A 21695-nucleotide genomic window follows, 5' to 3' on the forward strand; every position below is an offset into this window, starting at 1 on the left:
TTGATTCTCTCCACCTCTTCCAAGAATATCTCCTTTATTCTCTCCCAGTAGATACTTCTCACCTTTTCACAGGCTCTCTCACATTTATAGATTCTCTTTTACAGCCTATTCACTTGTATATGTCAACACCTCCCCTCATGTGAATACTCCTAGCACACCTGGACTCTATACCAAGTTTCCCTCTTACTTGATAGTCTGCGACCAGTGCCTCAAGTCCCTAAACTCATAGTCCTTGACACACTCTCTCTCTATGTGTCCAAGGCTACTACAAGTGCCCGTGACCTTGACCAAAGTGCTCATACATACATCTACCACATGGTCGACATCATCGGTGGGGAGGTGGTTTTACTTTGTAGGGTCTCTCTCTCTCTCTCTCTCTCTCTCTCTCTCTCTCTCTCTCTCTCTCAGAAAAGATGATCTGACTCCACTTCCTTAGGAGCCTCCATGAAGTTTGTTGATGTCGTTTCTTCTCTACTAGGTTTGCTGTAGCAGTCTCTTGCCATCTGTCCTGGCTTTTCCACAGTTTTGGCAAGTGATGGTCCTTCCTCGTACTCTACCTCTTTCTCGTCCTCGTCCTCGAGAGAATCCTCCTCAGGTGAAGAATGCTTTCTTTTCTCCTGCTGTTGAGTCTAGCCATTTCTTCTCTTTGCCTCTGGTCTCTTGCTCTAGTAGAGCTCCTTCTATCTTTTTTAGCTTCAATTCAGGTACATTCTTTAGTGTTGCTACAATGTTTTCATATTCACCTTTGTCCACACTCTTCAGAATCACTGCTAGTGCCTCATCATCTTCTATCTTTTTGCCAATAGCTGCCAGTTGTTGCTTAATGCTTTTATATTTGTTCAAGTGTGTGATTAAAGATTCACTTTCCTTCATGTCTAATTTTTAGAATTGTATTAACAGATTTATCTTTGAATTTTTTGCTTGTGTTCCAAATAATTTTTTGAGTTCATCCAATGCATCTTTTGCCCACTGTAGCCTTGTGATGTGATGAATGATTTCATCATTTAAACTGAGTGCGATAAGTCCCAATGCTTTTTCAATCCTCCTCTTCCACTCATTTTTCCCTCTCACCTCTTTGCATTCATCTCTTCCCTCAACTAGCCCCCACAGATTTTTCCTCATGAGCAGATACATGGTTTTTGTCTGAAAACTGCTCCCCCATAAATTTGGCTATTTCTTGTGCCGCCGTACTCATGATGATGTGAAGGGGGTCTTACCTCTTGATCAAATTTCAAGATTCAAGGGCAATGTCTACCCTTTTACAACTCAATATAAGGTTTAGGTGGTGATGATTACAACAGCTTTATCAGCATAAAATCACCAAAAATTACATTAAACCAAGGGTAACAAATCTGTACGGAAGGGTTGGAGTATCGAACCATCTCCGAATTGCAATCTGAAATTATAGGGATCTGTATCAGATACCAAATGCTTGATTTGAACCCGTTTAATTGCACTGAAAAATAGTGATTAATATTGATTAATCATTGATTAGTAAACTAATCATCTATTTTATGTGCAAAAAACAGAGTATGCGGGGAGTCCAGATCTAAGGCCTTAGAGTTCAAATGAGCTTAAATCCTTTCAAGGCTATCAATGGCAATTAGTCTAGTAGAGAATTAAGCCAAGAAAGACAAGATTTGACCAAACATTGAATGCTTAATCTCTGTTTTACCAAAGTCACCTGTAGATTTGATGAAGAGCTTAGATCTCATTGTAGACTTGATCAAATCAAAATCTGTCTTCACCAGCTTGTAGAGCACCCTTGAAAACCACTAGGGCCAAGAGGAATTATAGCAATTTGATCTGGAGTAGTAGAGATCTCATTTCTCCTTCAGAAATGTGGCGCCAGCGATTTAGCAAAAATTGGCAGCTACGCTTGGCGGTTTGCGATTTTGTTTGAATGGGATGGCTAGCTATGGTTGCCTAGAATTATTTGCCCTAATAGTGCTTCTGGAGGGAGATCAAGCCCCTCTACTGGCTAGGGGTGCAAAGAGCTAGTTGAGAAGAGGTAAAAATCTTAATTATCTACTAATCCTAATTAGCCAAGTGATAATGGGCTCACAAATTGATGGATTCTAGGGCTAGGCTCTGATAATATGTTAAATTTGCACCTATGGTGGATCAAATGCTAGAATCCACATCATTAACAAAGAGATTAGATGATAATTAAGACGTGATTAGTGAGCAATTAACTGATAGCTTAATGTAGGCATGGATAATAAAAAACCAGCAAATTCTCATTAGGTCAATGCCTCAATTTATAGAGTTTACATCCAAGCATCTTTTGCTTGATTCTCTCCACCTCTTCCAAGAATATCTCCTTTATTCTCTCCCAATAGATACTTCTCACCTTTTGACAGGCTCTCTCACATTTATAGATTCTCTTTTACAGCCTATTCACTTGTATATGTCAACACCTCCCCTCATGTGAATACTCCTAGCACACCTGGACCCTATACCAAGTTTCCCTCTTACTTGATAGTCCGCGACCAGTGCCTCAAGTCCCTAAACTCATAGTCCTTGACACTCTCTCTCTCTATGTGTCCAAGGTTACTACAAGTGCCCGTGACCTTGACCAAAGTGCTCATACATACATCTACCACATGGCCGACATCATCGGTGGAGAGGTGGTTTTACTTTGTTGGGACAGGTTACATTCGGTTGTAGGGTCTCTCTCTCTCTCTCTCTCTCTCTCTCTCTCTCTCTCTCTGAGAAAAGATGATCTGACTCCACTTCCTTAGGAGCCTCCATGAAGTTTGTTGATGTCGTTTCTTCTCTACTGGGTTTGCTGTAGCAGTCTCTTGCCATCTGTCCTGGCTTTTCCACAGTTTTGGCAAGTGATGGTCCTTCCTCGTACTCTACCTCTTTCTCGTCCTCGTCCTCGAGAGAATCCTCCTCAGGTGAAGACTGCTTTTTTTTCTCCTGCTGTTGAGTCTAGCCATTTCTTCTCTTTGCCTCTGGTCTCTTGCTCCAGTAGAGCTCCTTCTATCTTTTTTAGCTTCAATTCAGGTACATTCTTTAGTGTTGCTACAATGTTTTCATATTCACCTTTGTCCACACTCTTCAGAAGCACTGCTAGTGCCTCATCATCTTCTGTCTTTTTGCCAATAGCTGCCAGTTGTTGCTTAATGCTTTTATATTTGTTCAAGTGTGTGATTAAAGATTCACTTTCAATCATGTCTAATTTCTAGAATTGTATTCACAGATTTATCTTTGAATTTTTTGCTTGTATTCCAAATAATTTTTTGAGTTCATCCAATGCATCTTTTGCCCACTGTAGCCTTGTGATGTGATGAATGATTTCATCATTTAAACTGAGTGCGATAAGTCCCAATGCTTTTTCAATCCTCCTCTTCCACTCATTTTTCCCTCTCACCTCTTTGCATTCATCTCTTCCCTCAACTAGCCCCCACAGATTTTTCCTCATGAGCAGATACATGGTTTTTGTCTGCCATGTGTAAAACTGCTCCCCATAAATTTGGCTATCTCTTGTGCCGCCGTACTCATGATGATGTGAAGGGGGTCTTACATCTTGATCAAATTTCAAGATTCAAGGGCAATGTCTACCCTTTTACAACTCAATATAAGGTTTAGGTGGTGATGATTACAACAGCTTTATCAGCATAAAATCACCAAAAATTACATTAAACCAAGGGTAACAAATCTGTACGGAAGGGTTGGAGTATCAAACCATCTCTGAATTGCAATCTGAAATTATAGGGATCTGTATCAGATACCAAATGGTTGATTTGAACCCGTAATTGCACTGAAAAATAGTGATTAGTATTGATTAATCATTGATTAGTAAACTAATCATCTATTTTATGTGCAAAAAACAGAGTATGCGGGGAGTCCAGATCTAAGGCCTTAGAGTTCAAATGAGCTTAAATCCTTTCAAGGCTATCAATGGCAATTAGTCTAGTAGAGAATTAAGCCAAGAAAGACAAGATTTGACCAAACATTGAATGCTTAATCTCTATTTTACCAAAGTCACCTGTAGATTTGATGAAGAGATTAGATCTCACTGTAGACTTGATCAAATCAAAATCTGTCTTCACCATGTTGTAGAGCACCCTTGAAAACCACTAGGGCCAAGAGGAATTATAGCAATTTGATCTGGAGTAGTAGAGATCTCATTTCTCCTTTAGAAATGTGGCGCCAGCGATTTAGCAAAAATTGGCAGCTACGCTTGGCGGTTTGCGATTTTGTTTGAATGGGATGGCTAGCTATGGTTGCCTAGAATTATTTGCCCTAATAGTGCTTCTGGAGGGAGATCAAGCCCCTCTACTGGCTAGGGGTGCAAAGAGCTAGTTGAAAAGAGGTAAAAATCTTAATTATCCACTAATCCTAATTAGCCAAGTGATAATGGGCTCACAAATTGATGGATTCTAGGGCTAGGCTCTGATAGTCCGCGACCAGTGCCTCAAGTCCCTAAACTCATAGTCCTTGACACTCTCTCTCTCTATGTGTCCAAGGCTACTACAAGTGCTCGTGACCTTGACCAAAGTGCTCATACATACATCTACCACATGGCCGACATCATCGGTGGCTGAGAGGTGGTTTTACTTTGTTGAGGCAGGTTACATTCGGTTGTAGGGTTTCTCTCTCTCTCTCTCTCTCTCTCTCTCTCTCTCTCTCTCTCTCTCAAAAAAGATGATCTGACTCCACTTCCTTAGGAGCCTACAGCTCCCCTCAAGTGAATACTCCTAGCACACCTGGACACTATACCTCGACACTATACTAAGTTTCCCTATTACTTGATGGTCCGCGACCTGTGCCTCAAGTCCCTAAACTCATAGTCCTTGACACTCTCTCTCTCTATGTGTCCAAGGCTACTACAAGTGCCCGTGACCTTGACCGAATTTCTCATACATACATCTACCACATGGCCGACATCATCGGTGGCTGAGAGGTGGTTTTACTTTGTTGGGGCAGGTTACATTCAGTTGTAGGGTTTCTCTCTCTCTCTCTCTCTCTCTCTCTCTCTCTCTCTCTCTCTCTCTCTCTCTCTCTCTCTCTCTCTCTCTCTCTCTCTCTCTCTGAAAAGATGATCTATCTCCACTTCCTTAGGAGCCTCCACGAAGTTTGTTGATGTCGTTTCTTTTCCACTGGGTTTGTTGTAGCAGTCTCTTGCCATGTGTCTTGGCTTTTCCACAGCTTTGGCAAGTGATGGTCCTTCCTCCTACTCTACCTCTTTCTCGTCCTCGTCCTCGAGAGAATCCTCCTCAGGTGAAGAATGCTTTTTTTTCTCCTGCATTTGAGTCTAGCCATTTCTTCTCTTTACCTCTGGTCTCTTGCTCTAGTAGAGCTCCTTCTATCTTTTTTAGCTTCAATTCAGGTACATTCTTTAGTGTTGCTACAATTTTTTCATATTCACCTTTGTCCACACTCTTCAGAAGCACTGCTAGTGCCTCATCATCTTCTGTCTTTTTGCCAATAGCTGCCAGTTGTTGCTTAATGCTTTTATATTTGTTCAAGTTCAAGTGTGTGATTAAAGATTCACTTTCCTTCATGTCTAATTTCTAGAATTGTATTAACAGACTTATGTTTGAATTTTTTGCTTGTGTTCCAAATAATTTTTTGAGTTCATCCAATGCATCTTTTGCCCACTTTATCCTTGTGATGTGATGAATGATTTCATCATTTAAACTGAGTGCGATAAGTCCCAATGCTTTTTCAATCCTCCTCTTCCACTCATTTTTCCCTCTCACCTCTTTGCATTCATCTCTTCCCTCAACTAGCCCCCACAGATTTTTCCTCATGAGCAGATACATGGTTTTTGTCTGCCATGTGTAAAACTGCTCCCCATAAATTTGGCTACCTCTTGTGCCGCCGTACTCATAATGATGTGAAGGGGGTCTTACCTCTTGGTCAAATTTCAAGATTCAAGGGCAATGTCTACCCTTTTAAAACTCAATATAAGGTTTAGGTGGTGATGATTACAACAGCTTTATCAGCATAAAATCACCAAAAATTACATTAAACCAAGGGTAACAAATCTGTACGGAAGGGTTGGAGTATCAAACCATCTCCAAATTGCAATCTGAAATTATAGGGATCTGTATCAGATACCAAATGGTTGATTTGAACCCGTAATTGCACTGAAAAATAATGATTAGTATTGATTAATCATTGATTAGTAAACTAATCATCTATTTTGTGTGCAAAGAACAGAGTATGCGGGGAGTCCAGATCTAAGGCCTTAGAGTTCAAATGAGCTTAAATCCTTTCAAGGCTATCAATCGCAGTTAGTCTAGTAGAGAATTAAGCCAAGAAAGACAAGATTTGACCAAACATTGAATGCTTAATCTCTGTTTTACCAAAGTCACCTGTAGATTTGATGAAGAGCTTAGATCTCACTATAGATTTGATGAAGAGCTTAGATCTCACTATAGATTTGATGAAGAGCTTAGATCTCACTGTAGACTTGATCAAATCAAAATCTGTCTTCACCAGCTTGTAGAGCACCCTTGAGAACCAATAGGGCCAAGAGGAATTATAGCAATTTGATCTGGAGTAGTAGAGATCTCATTTCTCCTTGAGAAATGTGGCACCAGCGATTTAGCGAAAATTGGCAACTACGCTTGGCGGTTTGCGATTTTGTTTGAATGGGATGGCTAGCTATGGTTGCCTAGAATTATTTGCCCTAATAGTGCTTCTGGAGGGAGATCAAGCCCCTCTACTGGCTAGGGGTGCAAAGAGCTAGTTGAAAAGAGGTAAAAATCTTTATTATCTACTAATCCTAATTAGCCAAGTGATAATGGGCTCACAAATCGATGGATTCTAGGGCTAGGCTCTGATAATATGTTAAATTTGCAGCTATGGTGGATCAAATGCTAGAATCCACATCATTAACAAAGAGATTAGATGATAATTAAGATGTGATTAGTGAGCAATTAACTGATAGCTTAATGTAGGCATGGATAATCAAAAAACCAGCAAATTCTCATTAGGCCAATGCCTCAATTTATAGAGTTTACATCCAAGCATCTATTCCCACTGATTTCTCCTTGATTCACTCCACCTCTTTTGCTTGATTCTCTCCACCTCTTCCCAGAATATCTCCACACCTCCTAAATCTCCTCATGCTACCCTTTATTCTCTCCCAGTAGATACTTCTCACCTTTTCACAGGCTCTCTCACATTTATAGATTCTCTTTTACAGCCTATTCACTTGTATATGTCAACACCTCCCCTCATGTGAATACTCCTAGCACACCTGGACCCTATACCAAGTTTCCCTCTTACTTGATAGTCCGCGACCAGTGCCTCAAGTCCCTAAACTCATAGTCCTTGACACTCTCTCTCTCTATGTGTCCAAGGTTACTACAAGTGCCCGTGACCTTGACCAAAGTGCTCATACATACATCTACCACATGGCCGACATCATCGGTGGAGAGGTGGTTTTACTTTGTTGGGACAGGTTACATTCGGTTGTAGGGTCTCTCTCTCTCTCTCTCTCTCTCTCTCTCTCTCTCTCTCTCTCTCTCTCTCTCTCTCTCTCTCTCAGAAAAGATGATCTGACTCCACTTCCTTAGGAGCCTCCATGAAGTTTGTTGATGTCGTTTCTTCTCTACTGGGTTTGCTGTAGCAGTCTCTTGCCATCTGTCCTGGCTTTTCCACAGTTTTGGCAAGTGATGGTCCTTCCTCGTACTCTACCTCTTTCTCGTCCTCGTCCTCGAGAGAATCCTCCTCAGGTGAAGACTGCTTTTTTTTCTCCTGCTGTTGAGTCTAGCCATTTCTTCTCTTTGCCTCTGGTCTCTTGCTCCAGTAGAGCTCCTTCTATCTTTTTTAGCTTCAATTCAGGTACATTCTTTAGTGTTGCTACAATGTTTTCATATTCACCTTTGTCTACACTCTTCAGAAGCACTGCTAGTGCCTCATCATCTTCTGTCTTTTTGCCAATAGCTGCCAGTTGTTGCTTAATGCTTTTATATTTGTTCAAGTGTGTGATTAAAGATTCACTTTCAATCATGTCTAATTTCTAGAATTGTATTCACAGATTTATCTTTGAATTTTTTGCTTGTGTTCCAAATAATTTTTTGAGTTCATCCAATGCATCTTTTGCCCACTGTAGCCTTGTGATGTGATGAATGATTTCATCATTTAAACTGAGTGCGATAAGTCCCAATGCTTTTTCAATCCTCCTCTTCCACTCATTTTTCCCTCTCACCTCTTTGCATTCATCTCTTCCCTTAACTAGCCCCCACAGATTTTTCCTCATGAGCAGATACATGGTTTTTGTCTGCCATGTGTAAAACTGCTCCCCATAAATTTGGCTATCTCTTGTGCCGCCGTACTCATGATGATGTGAAGGGGGTCTTACATCTTGATCAAATTTCAAGATTCAAGGGCAATGTCTACCCTTTTACAACTCAATATAAGGTTTAGGTGGTGATGATTACAACAGCTTTATCAGCATAAAATCACCAAAAATTACATTAAACCAAGGGTAACAAATCTGTACGGAAGGGTTGGAGTATCAAACCATCTCCGAATTGCAATCTGAAATTATAGGGATCTGTATCAGATACCAAATGGTTGATTTGAACCCGTAATTGCACTGAAAAATAGTGATTAGTATTGATTAATCATTGATTAGTAAACTAATCATCTATTTTATGTGCAAAAAACAGAGTATGCGGGGAGTCCAGATCTAAGGCCTTAGAGTTCAAATGAGCTTAAATCCTTTCAAGGCTATCAATGGCAATTAGTCTAGTAGAGAATTAAGCCAAGAAAGACAAGATTTGACCAAACATTGAATGCTTAATCTCTGTTTTACCAAAGTCACCTGTAGATTTGATGAAGAGCTTAGATCTCATTGTAGACTTGATCAAATCAAAATCTGTCTTCACCATGTTGTAGAGCACCCTTGCAAACCACTAGGGCCAAGAGGAATTATAGCAATTTGATCTGGAGTAGTAGAGATCTCATTTCTCCTTCAGAAATGTGGCGCCAGCAATTTAGCAAAAATTGGCAGCTACGCTTGGCGGTTTGCGATTTTGTTTGAATGGGATGGCTAGCTATGGTTGCCTAGAATTATTTGTCCTAATAGTGCTTCTGGAGGGAGATCAAGCCCCTCTACTGGCTAGGGGTGCAAAGAGCTAGTTGAAAAGAGGTAAAAATCTTAATTATCTACTAATCCTAATTAGCCAAGTGATAATGGGCTCACAAATCGATGGATTCTAGGGCTAGGCTCTGATAATATGTTAAATTTGCAGCTATGGTGGATCAAATGCTAGAATCCACATCATTAACAAAGAGATTAGATGATAATTAAGACGTGATCAGTGAGCAATTAACTGATAGCTTAATGTAGGCATGGATAATGAAAAACCAGCAAATTCTCATTAGGCCAATGCCTCAATTTATAGAGTTTACATCCAAGCATCTATTCCCACTGATTTCTCCTTGATTCACTCCACCTCTTTTGCTTGATTCTCTCCACCTCTTCCCAGAATATCTCCACACCTCCTAAATCTCCTCATGCTACCCTTTATTCTCTCCTTGTAAATACTTCTCACCTTTTCACAGGCTCTCTCACATTTGTAGATTCTCTTTTATAGCCTATTCACTTGTATATGTCAACACCTCCCCTCAAGTGAATACTCCTAGCACACCTGGACCCTATACAAAGTTTCCCTCTTACTTGATAGTCCGCGACCAGTGCCTCAAGTCCCTAAACTCATACTCCTTGACACTCTCTCTCTCTCTATGTGTCCAAGGCTACTACAAGTGCCCGTGACCTTGACCAAAGTGCCCATACATACATCTACCACATGGCCGACATCATCGGTGGCTGAGAGGTGGTTACATTCTGTTGTAGGGTTTCTCTCTCTCTCTCTCTCTCTCTCTCTCTCTCTCTCTCTCTCTCTCTCTCTCTCTCTCTCTCTCTCTGAAAAGATGATCTGACTCCACTTCCTTAGGAGCTTCCATGAAGTTTGTTGATGTCGTTTCTTATCCACTGGGTTTGCTGTAGTAGTGTCTTGCCATGTGTCCTGGATTTTCCACAGTTTTGGAAAGTGATGGTCCTTCCTCGTACTCTACCTCTTTCTCGTCATCGTCCTCGAGAGAATCCTCCTCAGGTGAAGAATGCTTTTTTTTCTTGTGCTCTAATAGAGCTCCTTCTATCTTTTTTAGCTTCAATTCAGGTACATTCTTTAGTGTTGCTACAATGTTTTCATATTCACCTTTGTCCACACTCTTCAGAAGAACTGTTAGTGCCTCATCATCTTCTGTCTTTTTGCCAATAGCTGCCAGTTGTTGCTTAATGCTTTTATATTTGTTCAAGTGTGTGATTAAAGATTCACTTTCCTTCATGTCTAATTTCTAGAATTGTATTAACAGATTTATCTTTGAATTTTTTGCTTGTGTTCCAAATAATTTTTTAAGTTCATCCAATGCATCTTTTGCCCACTGTATCCTTGTGATGTGATGAATGATTTCATCATTTAAACTGAGTGCGATAAGTCCCAATGCTTTTTCAATCCTCCTCTTCCACTCATTTTTCCCTCTCACCTCTTTGCATTCATCTCTTCCCTCAACTAGCCCCCACAGATTTTTCCTCATGAGCAGATACATGGTTTTTGTCTGCGATGTGTAAAACTGCTCCCCATAAATTTGGCTATCTCTTGTGCCGCCGTACTCATGATGACGTGAAGGGGATCTTACCTCTTGATCAAATTTCAAGATTCAAGGGCAATGTCTACCCTTTTACAACTCAATATAAGGTTTAGGTGGTGATGATTACAACAGCTTTATCAGCATAAAATCACCAAAAATTACATTAAACCAAGGGTAACAAATCTGTACGGAAGGGTTGGAGTATTGAACCATCTCCGAATTGCAATTTGAAATTATAGGGATCTGTATCAGATACCAAATGGTTGATTTGAACCCGTAATTGCACTGAAAAATAGTGATTAGTATTGATTAATCATTGATTAGTAAACTAATCATCTATTTTGTGTGCAAAAAACAGAGTATGCGGGGAGTCCAGATTTAAGGCCTTAGAGTTCAAATGAGCTTAAATCCTTTCAAGGCTATCAATGGCAATCAGTCTAGTAGAGAATTAAGCCAAGAAAGACAAGATTTGACCAAACATTGAATGCTTAATCTCTGTTTTACCAAAGTCACCTGTAGATTTGATGAAGAGCTTAGATCTCACTGTAGACTTGATCAAATCAAAATCTGTCTTCACCATGTTGTAGAGCACCCTTGAAAACCACTAGGGCCAAGAGGAATTATAGCAATTTGATCTGGAGTAGTAGAGATCTCATTTCTCCTTCAGAAATGTGGCGCCAGCGATTTAGCAAAAATTGGCAGCTACGCTTGGCGGTTTGCGATTTTGTTTGAATGGGATGGCTAGCTATGGTTGCCTAGAATTATTTGCCCTAATAGTGCTTCTGGAGGGAGATCAAGCCCCTCTACTGGCTAGGGGTGCAAAGAGCTAGTTGAAAAGAGGTAAAAATCTTAATTATCCACTAATCCTAATTAGCCAAGTGATAATGGGCTCACAAATTGATGGATTCTAGGGCTAGGCTCTGATAGTCCGCGACCAGTGCCTCAAGTCCCTAAACTCATAGTCCTTGACACTCTCTCTCTCTATGTGTCCAAGGCTACTACAAGTGCTCGTGACCTTGACCAAAGTGCTCATACATACATCTACCACATGGCCGACATCATCGGTGGCTGAGAGGTGGTTTTACTTTGTTGGGGAGGTTACATTCGGTTGTAGGGTTTCTCTCTCTCTCTCTCTCTCTCTCTCTCTCTCTCTCTCTCTCTCTCTCTCTCTCTCTCTCAGAAAAGATGATCTGACTCCATTTCCTTAGGAGCCTACAGCTCCCCTCAAGTGAATACTCCTAGCACACCTGGACACTATACCTCGACACTATATTAAGTTTCCCTATTACTTGATGGTCCGCGACCAGTGCCTCAAGTCCCTAAACTCATAGTCCTTGACACTCTCTCTCTCTATGTGTCCAAGGCTACTACAAGTGCCCGTGACCTTGACCAAATTGCTCATACATACATCTACCACATGGCCGACATCATCGGTGGCTGAGAGGTGGTTTTACTTTGTTGGGGCAGGTTACAATCAGTTGTAGGGTTTCTCTCTCTCTCTCTCTCTCTCTCTCTCTCTCTCTCTCTCTCTCTCTCTCTCTCAGAAAAGATGATCTATCTCCACTTCCTTAGGAGCCTCCATGAAGTTTGTTGATGTCGTTTCTTTTCCACTGGGTTTGCTGTAGTAGTCTCTTGCCATGTGTCTTGGCTTTTCCACAGCTTTGGCAAGTGATGGTCCTTCCTCCTACTCTACCTCTTTCTCGTCCTCGTCCTCGAGAGAATCCTCCTCAGGTGAAGAATGCTTTTTTTTCTCCTGCTGTTGAGTCTAGCAATTTCTTCTCTTTGCCTCTGGTCTCTTGCTCTAGTAGAGCTCCTTCTATCTTTTTTAGCTTCAATTTAGGTACATTCTTTAGTGTTGCTACAATGTTTTCATATTCACCTTTGTCCACACTCTTCAGAAGCACTGCTAGTGCCTCATCATCTTCTGTCTTTTTGCCAATAGCTGCCAGTTGTTGCTTAATGCTTTTATATTTGTTCAAGTTCAAGTGTGTGATTAAAGATTTACTTTCCTTCATGTCTAATTTCTAGAATTGTATTAACAGACTTATGTTTGAATTTTTTGCTTGTGTTCCAAATAATTTTTTGAGTTCATCCAATGCATCTTTTGCCCACTGTAGCCTTGTGATGTGATGAATGATTTCATCATTTAAACTGAGTGCGATAAGTCCCAATGCTTTTTCAATCCTCCTCTTCCACTCATTTTTCCCTCTCACCTCTTTGCATTCATCTCTTCCCTCAACTAGCCCCCACAGATTTTTCATCATGAGCAGATACATGGTTTTTGTCTGCCATGTGTAAAACTGCTCCCCATAAATTTGGCTATCTCTTGTGCCGCCGTACTCATGATGATGTGAAGGGGGTCTTACCTCTTGGTCAAATTTCAAGATTCAAGGGCAATGTCTACCCTTTTAAAACTCAATATAAGGTTTAGGTGGTGATGATTACAACAGCTTTATCAGCATAAAATCACCAAAAATTACATTAAACCAAGGGTAACAAATCTGTACGGAAGGGTTGGAGTATCAAACCATCTCCAAATTGCAATCTGAAATTATAGGGATCTGTATCAGATACCAAATGGTTGATTTGAACCCGTAATTGCACTGAAAAATAATGATTAGTATTGATTAATCATTGATTAGTAAACTAATCATCTATTTTGTGTGCAAAAAACAGAGTATGCGGGGAGTCCAGATCTAAGGCCTTAGAGTTCAAATGAGCTTAAATCCTTTCAAGGCTATCAATCGCAGTTAGTCTAGTAGAGAATTAAGCCAAGAAAGACAAGATTTGACCAAACATTGAATGCTTAATCTCTGTTTTACGAAAGTCACTTGTAGATTTGATGAAGAGCTTAGATCTCACTGTAGATTTGATGAAGAGCTTAGATCTCACTGTAGATTTGATGAAGAGCTTAGATCTCATTGTAGACTTGATCAAATCAAAATCTGTCTTCACCAGCTTGTAGAGCACCCTTGAAAACCAATAGGGCCAAGAGGAATTATAGCAATTTGATCTAGAGTAGTAGAGATCTCATTTCTCCTTGAGAAATGTGGCACCAGCGATTTAGCGAAAATTGGCAGCTACGCTTGGCGGTTTGCGATTTTGTTTGAATGGGATGGCTAGCTATGGTTGCCTAGAATTATTTGCCCTAATAGTGCTTCTGGAGGGAGATCAAGCCCCTCTACTAGCTAGGGGTGCAAAGAGCTAGTTGAAAAGAGGTAAAAATCTTAATTATCTACTAATACTAATTAGCCAAGTGATAATGGGCTCACAAATTTATGGATTCTAGGGCTAGGCTCTGATAATATGTTAAATTTGCAGCTATGGTGGATCAAATGCTAGAATCCACATCATTAACAAAGAGATTAGATGATAATTAAGATGTGATTAGTGAGCAATTAACTGATAGCTTAATGTAGGCATGGATAATCAAAAAACCAGCAAATTCTCATTAGGCCAATGCCTCAATTTATAGAGTTTACATCCAAGCATCTATTCCCACTGATTTCTCCTTGATTCACTCCACCTCTTTTGCTTGATTCTCTCCACCTCTTCCCAGAATATCTCCACACCTCCTAAATCTCCTCATGCTACCCTTTATTCTCTCCCAGTAGATACTTCTCACCTTTTCACAAGCTCTCTCACATTTATAGATTCTCTTTTACAGCCTATTCACTTGTATATGTCAACACCTCCCCTCAAGTGAATACTCCTAGCACACCTGGACCCTATACCAAGTTTCCCTCTTACTTGATAGTCCGCGACCAGTGCCTCAAGTCCCTAAACTCATAGTCCTTGACACTCTCTCTCTCTATGTGTCCAAGGTTACTACAAGTGCCCGTGACCTTGACCAAAGTGCTCATACATACATCTACCACATGGCCTACATCATCGGTGGCTGAGAGGTGGTTTTACTTTGTTGGGGCAGGTTACATTCGCGATTGTAGGGTCTCTCTCTCTCTCTCTCTCTCTCTCTCTCTCTCTCTCTCTCTCTCTCTCTCTCTCTCTCTGTCTCTCTTTCTCTCAGAAATGATGATCTGACTCCACTTCCTTAGGAGCCTCCATGAAGTTTGTTGTTGTCGTTTCTTCTCCACTGGGTTTGCTATAGCAGTCTCTTGCCATGTGTCTTGGCTTTTCCACAGTTTTGGCAAGTGATGGTCCTTCCTCCTACTCTACCTCTTTCTCGTCCTTGTCCTCGAGAGAATCCTCCTCAGGTGAAGAATGCTTCTTTTTCTCCTGCTGTTGAGTCTAGCCATTTCTTGTCTTTGTCTCTTGTCTCTTGCTCTAGTAGAGCTCCTTCTATCTTTTTTAGCTTCAATTCAGGTACATTCTTTAGTGTTGCTACAATGTTTTCATATTCACCTTTGTCCACACTCTTCAGAAGCACTGTTAGTGCCTCATCATCTTCATGTCTAATTTCTAGAATTGTATTAACACACTTATCTTTGAATTTTTTGCTTGTGTTCCAAATAATTTTTTGAGTTCATCCAATGCATCTTTTGCCCACTGTATCCTTGTGATGTGCTGAATGATTTCATCATTTAAACTGAGTGCGATAAGTCCCAATACTTTTTCAATCCTCCTCTTCCACTCATTTTTCCCTCTCACCTCTTTGCAATCATCTCTTCCCTCAACTAGCCCCCACAGATTTTTCCTCATGAGCAGATACATGGTTTTTGTCTGCCATGTGTAAAACTGCTTCCCATAAATTTGGCTCTCTTGTGCCGCCGTACTCATGATGATGTGAAGGGGGTCTTACCTCTTGATCAAATTTCAAGATTCAAGGGCAATGTCTACCCTTTTACAACTCAATATAAGGTTTAGGTGGTAATGATTACAACAGCTTTATCAGCATAAAATCACCAAAAATTACATTAAACCAAGGGTAACAAATCTGTACGGAAGGGTTGGAGTATCAAACCATCTCCGAATTGCAATCTGAAATTATAGGGATCTGTATCAAATACCAAATGGTTGATTTGAACCCGTAATTGCACCGAACAATAGTGATTAGTATTGATTAATCATTGATTAGTAAACTAATCATCTATTTTGTGTGCAAAAAATAGAGTATGTGGGGAGTCCAGATCTAAGGCCTTAGAGTTCAAATGAGCTTAAATCCTTTCAAGGCTATCAATGGCAATTAGTCTAGTAGAGAATTAAGCCAAGAAAGACAAGATTTGACCAAACATTGAATGCTTAATCTCTGTTTTACCAAAGTCACCTGTAGATTTGATGAAGAGCTTACATCTCACTCTAGACTTGATCAAATCAAAATCTGTCTTCACCAGCTTGTAGAGCACCCTTGAAAACCACTAGGGCCAAGAGGAATTATAGCAATTTGATCTGGAGTAGTAGAGATCTCATTTCTCCTTCAGAAATGTGGCGCCAGCGATTTAGCAAAAATTGGCAGCTACGCTTGGCGGTTTGCCATTTTGTTTGAATGGGATGGCTAGCTATGGTTGCCTAGAATTATTTGCCCTAATAGTGCTTCTGGAGGGAGATCAAGCCCCTCTACTGGCTAGGGGTGCAAAGAGCTAGTTGAAAAGAGGTAAAAAATCTTAATTATCTACTAATCCTAATTAGCCAAGTGATAATGGGCTCACAAATTGATGGATTCTAGGGCTAGGCTCTGATAATATGTTAAATTTGCACCTATGGTGGATCAAATGCTAGAATCCACATCATTAACAAAGAGATTAGATGATAATTAAGACGTGATTAGTGAGCAATTAACTGATAGCTTAATGTAGGCATGGATAATCAAACCCAGCAAATTCTCATTAGGCCAATGCCTCAATTTATAGAGTTTACATCCAAGCATCTATTCCCACTGATTTCTCCTTGATTCACTCCACCTCTTTTGCTTGATTCTCTCCACCTCTTCCAAGAATATCTCCTTTATTCTCTCCCAATAGATACTTCTCACCTTTTGACAGGCTCTCTCACATTTATAGATTCTCTTTTACAGCCTATTCACTTGTATATGTCAACACCTCCCCTCATGTGAATACTCCTAGCACACCTGGACCCTATACCAAGTTTCCCTCTTACTTGATAGTCCGCGACCAGTGCCTCAAGTCCCTAAACTCATAGTCCTTGACACTCTCTCTCTCTATGTGTCCAAGGTTACTACAAGTGCCCGTGACCTTGACCAAAGTGCTCATACATACATCTACCACATGGCCGACATCATCGGTGGAGAGGTGGTTTTACTTTGTTGGGACAGGTTACATTCGGTTGTAGGGTCTCTCTCTCTCTCTCTCTCTCTCTCTCTCTCTCTCTCTCTCTCTCTCTCTCTCTCTCTCTCTGAGAAAAGATGATCTGACTCCACTTCCTTAGGAGCCTCCATGAAGTTTGTTGATGTCGTTTCTTCTCTACTGGGTTTGCTGTAGCAGTCTCTTGCCATCTGTCCTGGCTTTTCCACAGTTTTGGCAAGTGATGGTCCTTCCTCGTACTCTACCTCTTTCTCGTCCTCGTCCTCGAGAGAATCCTCCTCAGGTGAAGAATGCTTTTTTTTCTCCTGCTATTGAGTCTAGCCATTTCTTCTCTTTGCCTCTGGTCTCTTGCTCCAGGAGAGCTCCTTCTATCTTTTTTAGCTTCAATTCAGGTACATTCTTTAGTGTTGCTACAATGTTTTCATATTCACCTTTGTCCACACTCTTTAGAAGCACTGCTAGTGCCTCATCATCTTCTGTCTTTTTGCCAATAGCTGCCAGTTGTTGCTTAATGCTTTTATATTTGTTCAAGTGTGTGATTAAAGATTCACTTTCAATCATGTCTAATTTCTAGAATTGTATTCACAGATTTATCTTTGAATTTTTTGCTTGTGTTGCAAGTAATTTTTTGAGTTCATCCAATGCATCTTTTGCCCACTGTAGCCTTGTGATGTGATGAATGATTTCATCATTTAAACTGAGTGCGATAAGTCCCAATGCTTTTTCAATCCTCCTCTTCCACTCATTTTTCCCTCTCACCTCTTTGCATTCATCTCTTCCCTCAACTAGCCCCCACAGATTTTTCCTCATGAGCAGATACATGGTTTTTGTCTGCCATGTGTAAAACTGCTCCCCATAAATTTGGCTATCTCTTGTGCCGCCGTACTCATGATGATGTGAAGGGGGTCTTACTTCTTGATCAAATTTCAAGATTCAAGGGCAATGTCTACCCTTTTACAACTCAATATAAGGTTTAGGTGGTGATGATTACAACAGCTTTATCAGCATAAAATCACCAAAAATTACATTAAACCAAGGGTAACAAATCTGTACGGAAGGGTTGGAGTATCAAACCATCTCCGAATTGCAATCTGAAATTATAGGGATCTGTATCAGATACCAAATGGTTGATTTGAACCCGTAATTGCACTGAAAAATAATGATTAGTATTGATTAATCATTGATTAGTAAACTAATCATCTGTTTTGTGTGCAAAAAACAGAGTATGCGGGGAGTCCAGATCTAAGGCCTTAGAGTTCAAATGAGCTTAAATCCTTTCAAGGCTATCAATCGCAGTTAGTCTAGTAGAGAATTAAGCCAAGAAAGACAAGATTTGACCAAACATTGAATGCTTAATCTCTGTTTTACCAAAGTCACCTGTAGATTTGATGAAGAGCTTAGATCTCACTGTAGACTTGATCAAATCAAAATCTGTCTTCACCAGCTTGTAGAGCACCCCTGAAAACCAATAGGGCCAAGAGGAATTATAGCAATTTGATCTGGAGTAGTAGAGATCTCATTTCTCCTTGAGAAATATGGCACCAGCGATTTAGCAAAAATTGGCAGCTACGCTTGGCGGTTTGCGATTTTGTTTGAATGGGATGGCTAGCTATGGTTGCCTAGAATTATTTGCCCTAATAGTGCTTCTGGAGGGAGATCAAGCCCCTCTACTGGCTAGGGGTGCAAAGAGCTAGTTGAAAAGAGGTAAAAATCTTAATTATCTACTAATCCTAATTAGCCAAGTGATAATGGGCTCACAAATCGATGGATTCTAGGGCTAGGCTCTGATAATATGTTAAATTTGCACCTATGGTGGATCAAATGCTAGAATCCACATCATTAACAAAGAGATTAGATGATAATTAAGACGTGATCAGTGAGCAATTAACTGGTAGCTTAATGTAGGCATGGATAATGAAAAACTAGCAAATTCTCATTAGGCCAATGCCTCAATTTATAGAGTTTACATCCAAGCATCTATTCCCACTGATTTCTCCTTGATTCACTCCACCTCTTTTGCTTGATTCTCTCCACCTCTTCCCAGAATATCTCCACACCTCCTAAATCTTCTCATGCTACCCTTTATTCGCTCCTTGTAAATACTTCTCACCTTTTCACAGGCTCTCTTACATTTATAGATTCTCTTTTACAGCCTATTCACTTGTATATGTCAACACCTCCCCTCAAGTGAATACTCCTAGCACACCTGGACCCTATACAAAGTTTCCCTCTTACTTGATAGTCTGCGACCAGTGCCTCAAGTCCCTAAACTCATACTCCTTGACACTCTCTCTCTCTATGTATCCAAGGCTACTACAAGTGCCCGTGACCTTGACCAAAGTGCCCATACATACATCTACCACATGGCCGACATCATCGGTGGCTGAGAGGTGGTTTTACTTTGTTGGGGCAGGTTACATTCGGTTGTAGGGTTTCTCTCTCTCTCTCTCTCTCTCTCTCTCTCTCTCTCTCTCTCTCTCTCTCTCTCTCTCTGAAAAGATGATCTGACTCCACTTCCTTAGGAGCTTCCATGAAGTTTGTTGATGTCGTTTCTTATCCACTGGGTTTGCTGTAGCAGTCTCTTGCCATGTGTCCTGGCTTTTCCACAGTTTTGGAAAGTGATGGTCCTTCCTCGTACTCTACCTCTTTCTCGTCATCGTCCTCGAGAGAATCCTCCTCAGGTGAAGAATGCTTTTTTTTCTCGTGCTGTTGAGTCTAGCCTTTTCTTCTCTTTGCCTCTGGTCTCTTGCTCTAGTAGAGCTCCTTCTATCTTTTTTAGCTTTAATTCAGGTACATTCTTTAGTGTTGCTACAATGTTTTCATATTCACCTTTGTCCACACTCTTCAGAAGCACTGTTAGTGCCTCATCATCTTCTGTCTTTTTGCCAATAGCTGCCAGTTGTTGCTTAATGCTTTTATATTTGTTCAAGTGTGTGATTAAAGATTCACTTTCCTTCATGTCCAATTTCTAGAATTGTATTAACAGATTTATCTTTGAATTTTTTGCTTGTGTTCCAAATAATTTTTTAAGTTCATCCAATGCATCTTTTGCCCACTGTATCCTTGTGATGTGATGAATGATTTCATCATTTAAACTGAGTGCGATAAGTCCCAATGCTTTTTCAATCCTCCTTTTCCACTCATTTTTCCCTCTCACCTCTTTGCATTCATCTCTTCCCTCAACTAGCCCCCACAGATTTTTCCTCATGAGCAGATACATGGTTTTTGTCTGCCATGTGTAAAACTGCTCCCCATAAATTTGGCTATCTCTTGTGCCGCCGTACTCATGATGATGTGAAGGGGATCTTACCTCTTGATCAAATTTCAAGATTCAAGGGCAATGTCTACCCTTTTACAACTCAATATAAGGTTTAGGTGGTGATGATTACAACAGCTTTATCAGCATAAAATCACCAAAAATTACATTAAACCAAGGGTAACAAATCTGTACGGAAGGGTTGGAGTATTGAACCATCTCCGAATTGCAATTTGAAATTATAGGGATCTGTATCAGATACCAAATGGTTGATTTGAACCCGTAATTGCACTGAAAAATAGTGATTAGTATTGATTAATCATTGATTAGTAAACTAATCATCTATTTTAAGTGCAAAAAACAGAGTATGCGGGGAGTCCAGATCTAAGGCCTTAGAGTTCAAATGAGCTTAAATCCTTTCAAGGCTATCAATGGCAATTAGTCTAGTAGAGAATTAAGCCAAGAAAGACAAGATTTGACCAAACATTGAATGCTTAATCTCTGTTTTACCAAAGTCACCTGTAGATTTGATGAAGAGCTTAGATCTCATTGTAGACTTGATCAAATCAAAATCTGTCTTCACCATGTTGTAGAGCACCCTTGCAAACCACCAGGGGCAAGAGGAATTATAGCAATTTGATCTGGAGTAGTAGAGATCTCATTTCTCCTTCAGAAATGTGGCGCCAGCAATTTAGCAAAAATTGGCAGCTACGCTTGGCGGTTTGCGATTTTGTTTGAATGGGATGGCTAGCTATGGTTGCCTAGAATTATTTGTCCTAATAGTGCTTCTGGAGGGAGATCAAGCCCCTCTACTGGCTAGGGGTGCAAAGAGCTAGTTGAAAAGAGGTAAAAATCTTAATTATCTACTAATCCTAATTAGCCAAGTGATAATGGGCTCACAAATCGATGGATTCTAGGGCTAGGCTCTGATAATATGTTAAATTTGCACCTATGGTGGATCAAATGCTAGAATCCACATCATTAACAAAGAGATTAGATGATAATTAAGACGTGATCAGTGAGCAATTAACTGGTAGCTTAATGTAGGCATGGATAATGAAAAACTAGCAAATTCTCATTAGGCCAATGCCTCAATTTATAGAGTTTACATCCAAGCATCTATTCCCACTGATTTCTCCTTGATTCACTCCACCTCTTTTGCTTGATTCTCTCCACCTCTTCCCAGAATATCTCCACACCTCCTAAATCTCCTCATGCTACCCTTTATTCTCTCCTTGTAAATACTTCTCACCTTTTCACAGGCTCTCTTACATTTATAGATTCTCTTTTACAGCCTATTCACTTGTATATGTCAACACCTCCCCTCAAGTGAATACTCCTAGCACACCTGGACCCTATACAAAGTTTCCCTCTTACTTGATAGTCTGCGACCAGTGCCTCAAGTCCCTAAACTCATACTCCTTGACACTCTCTCTCTCTATGTGTCCAAGGCTACTACAAGTGCCCGTGACCTTGACCAAAGTGCCCATACATACATCTACCACATGGCCGACATCATCGGTGGCTGAGAGGTGGTTTTACTTTGTTGGGGCAGGTTACATTCGGTTGTAGGGTTTCTCTCTCTCTCTCTCTCT

This window comes from Cibotium barometz, chromosome 2 (genome assembly GCF_041138505.1).
Source record: "Cibotium barometz isolate CiBa-2024 chromosome 2, ASM4113850v1, whole genome shotgun sequence".
NCBI lineage: Eukaryota > Viridiplantae > Streptophyta > Polypodiopsida > Cyatheales > Cibotiaceae > Cibotium > Cibotium barometz.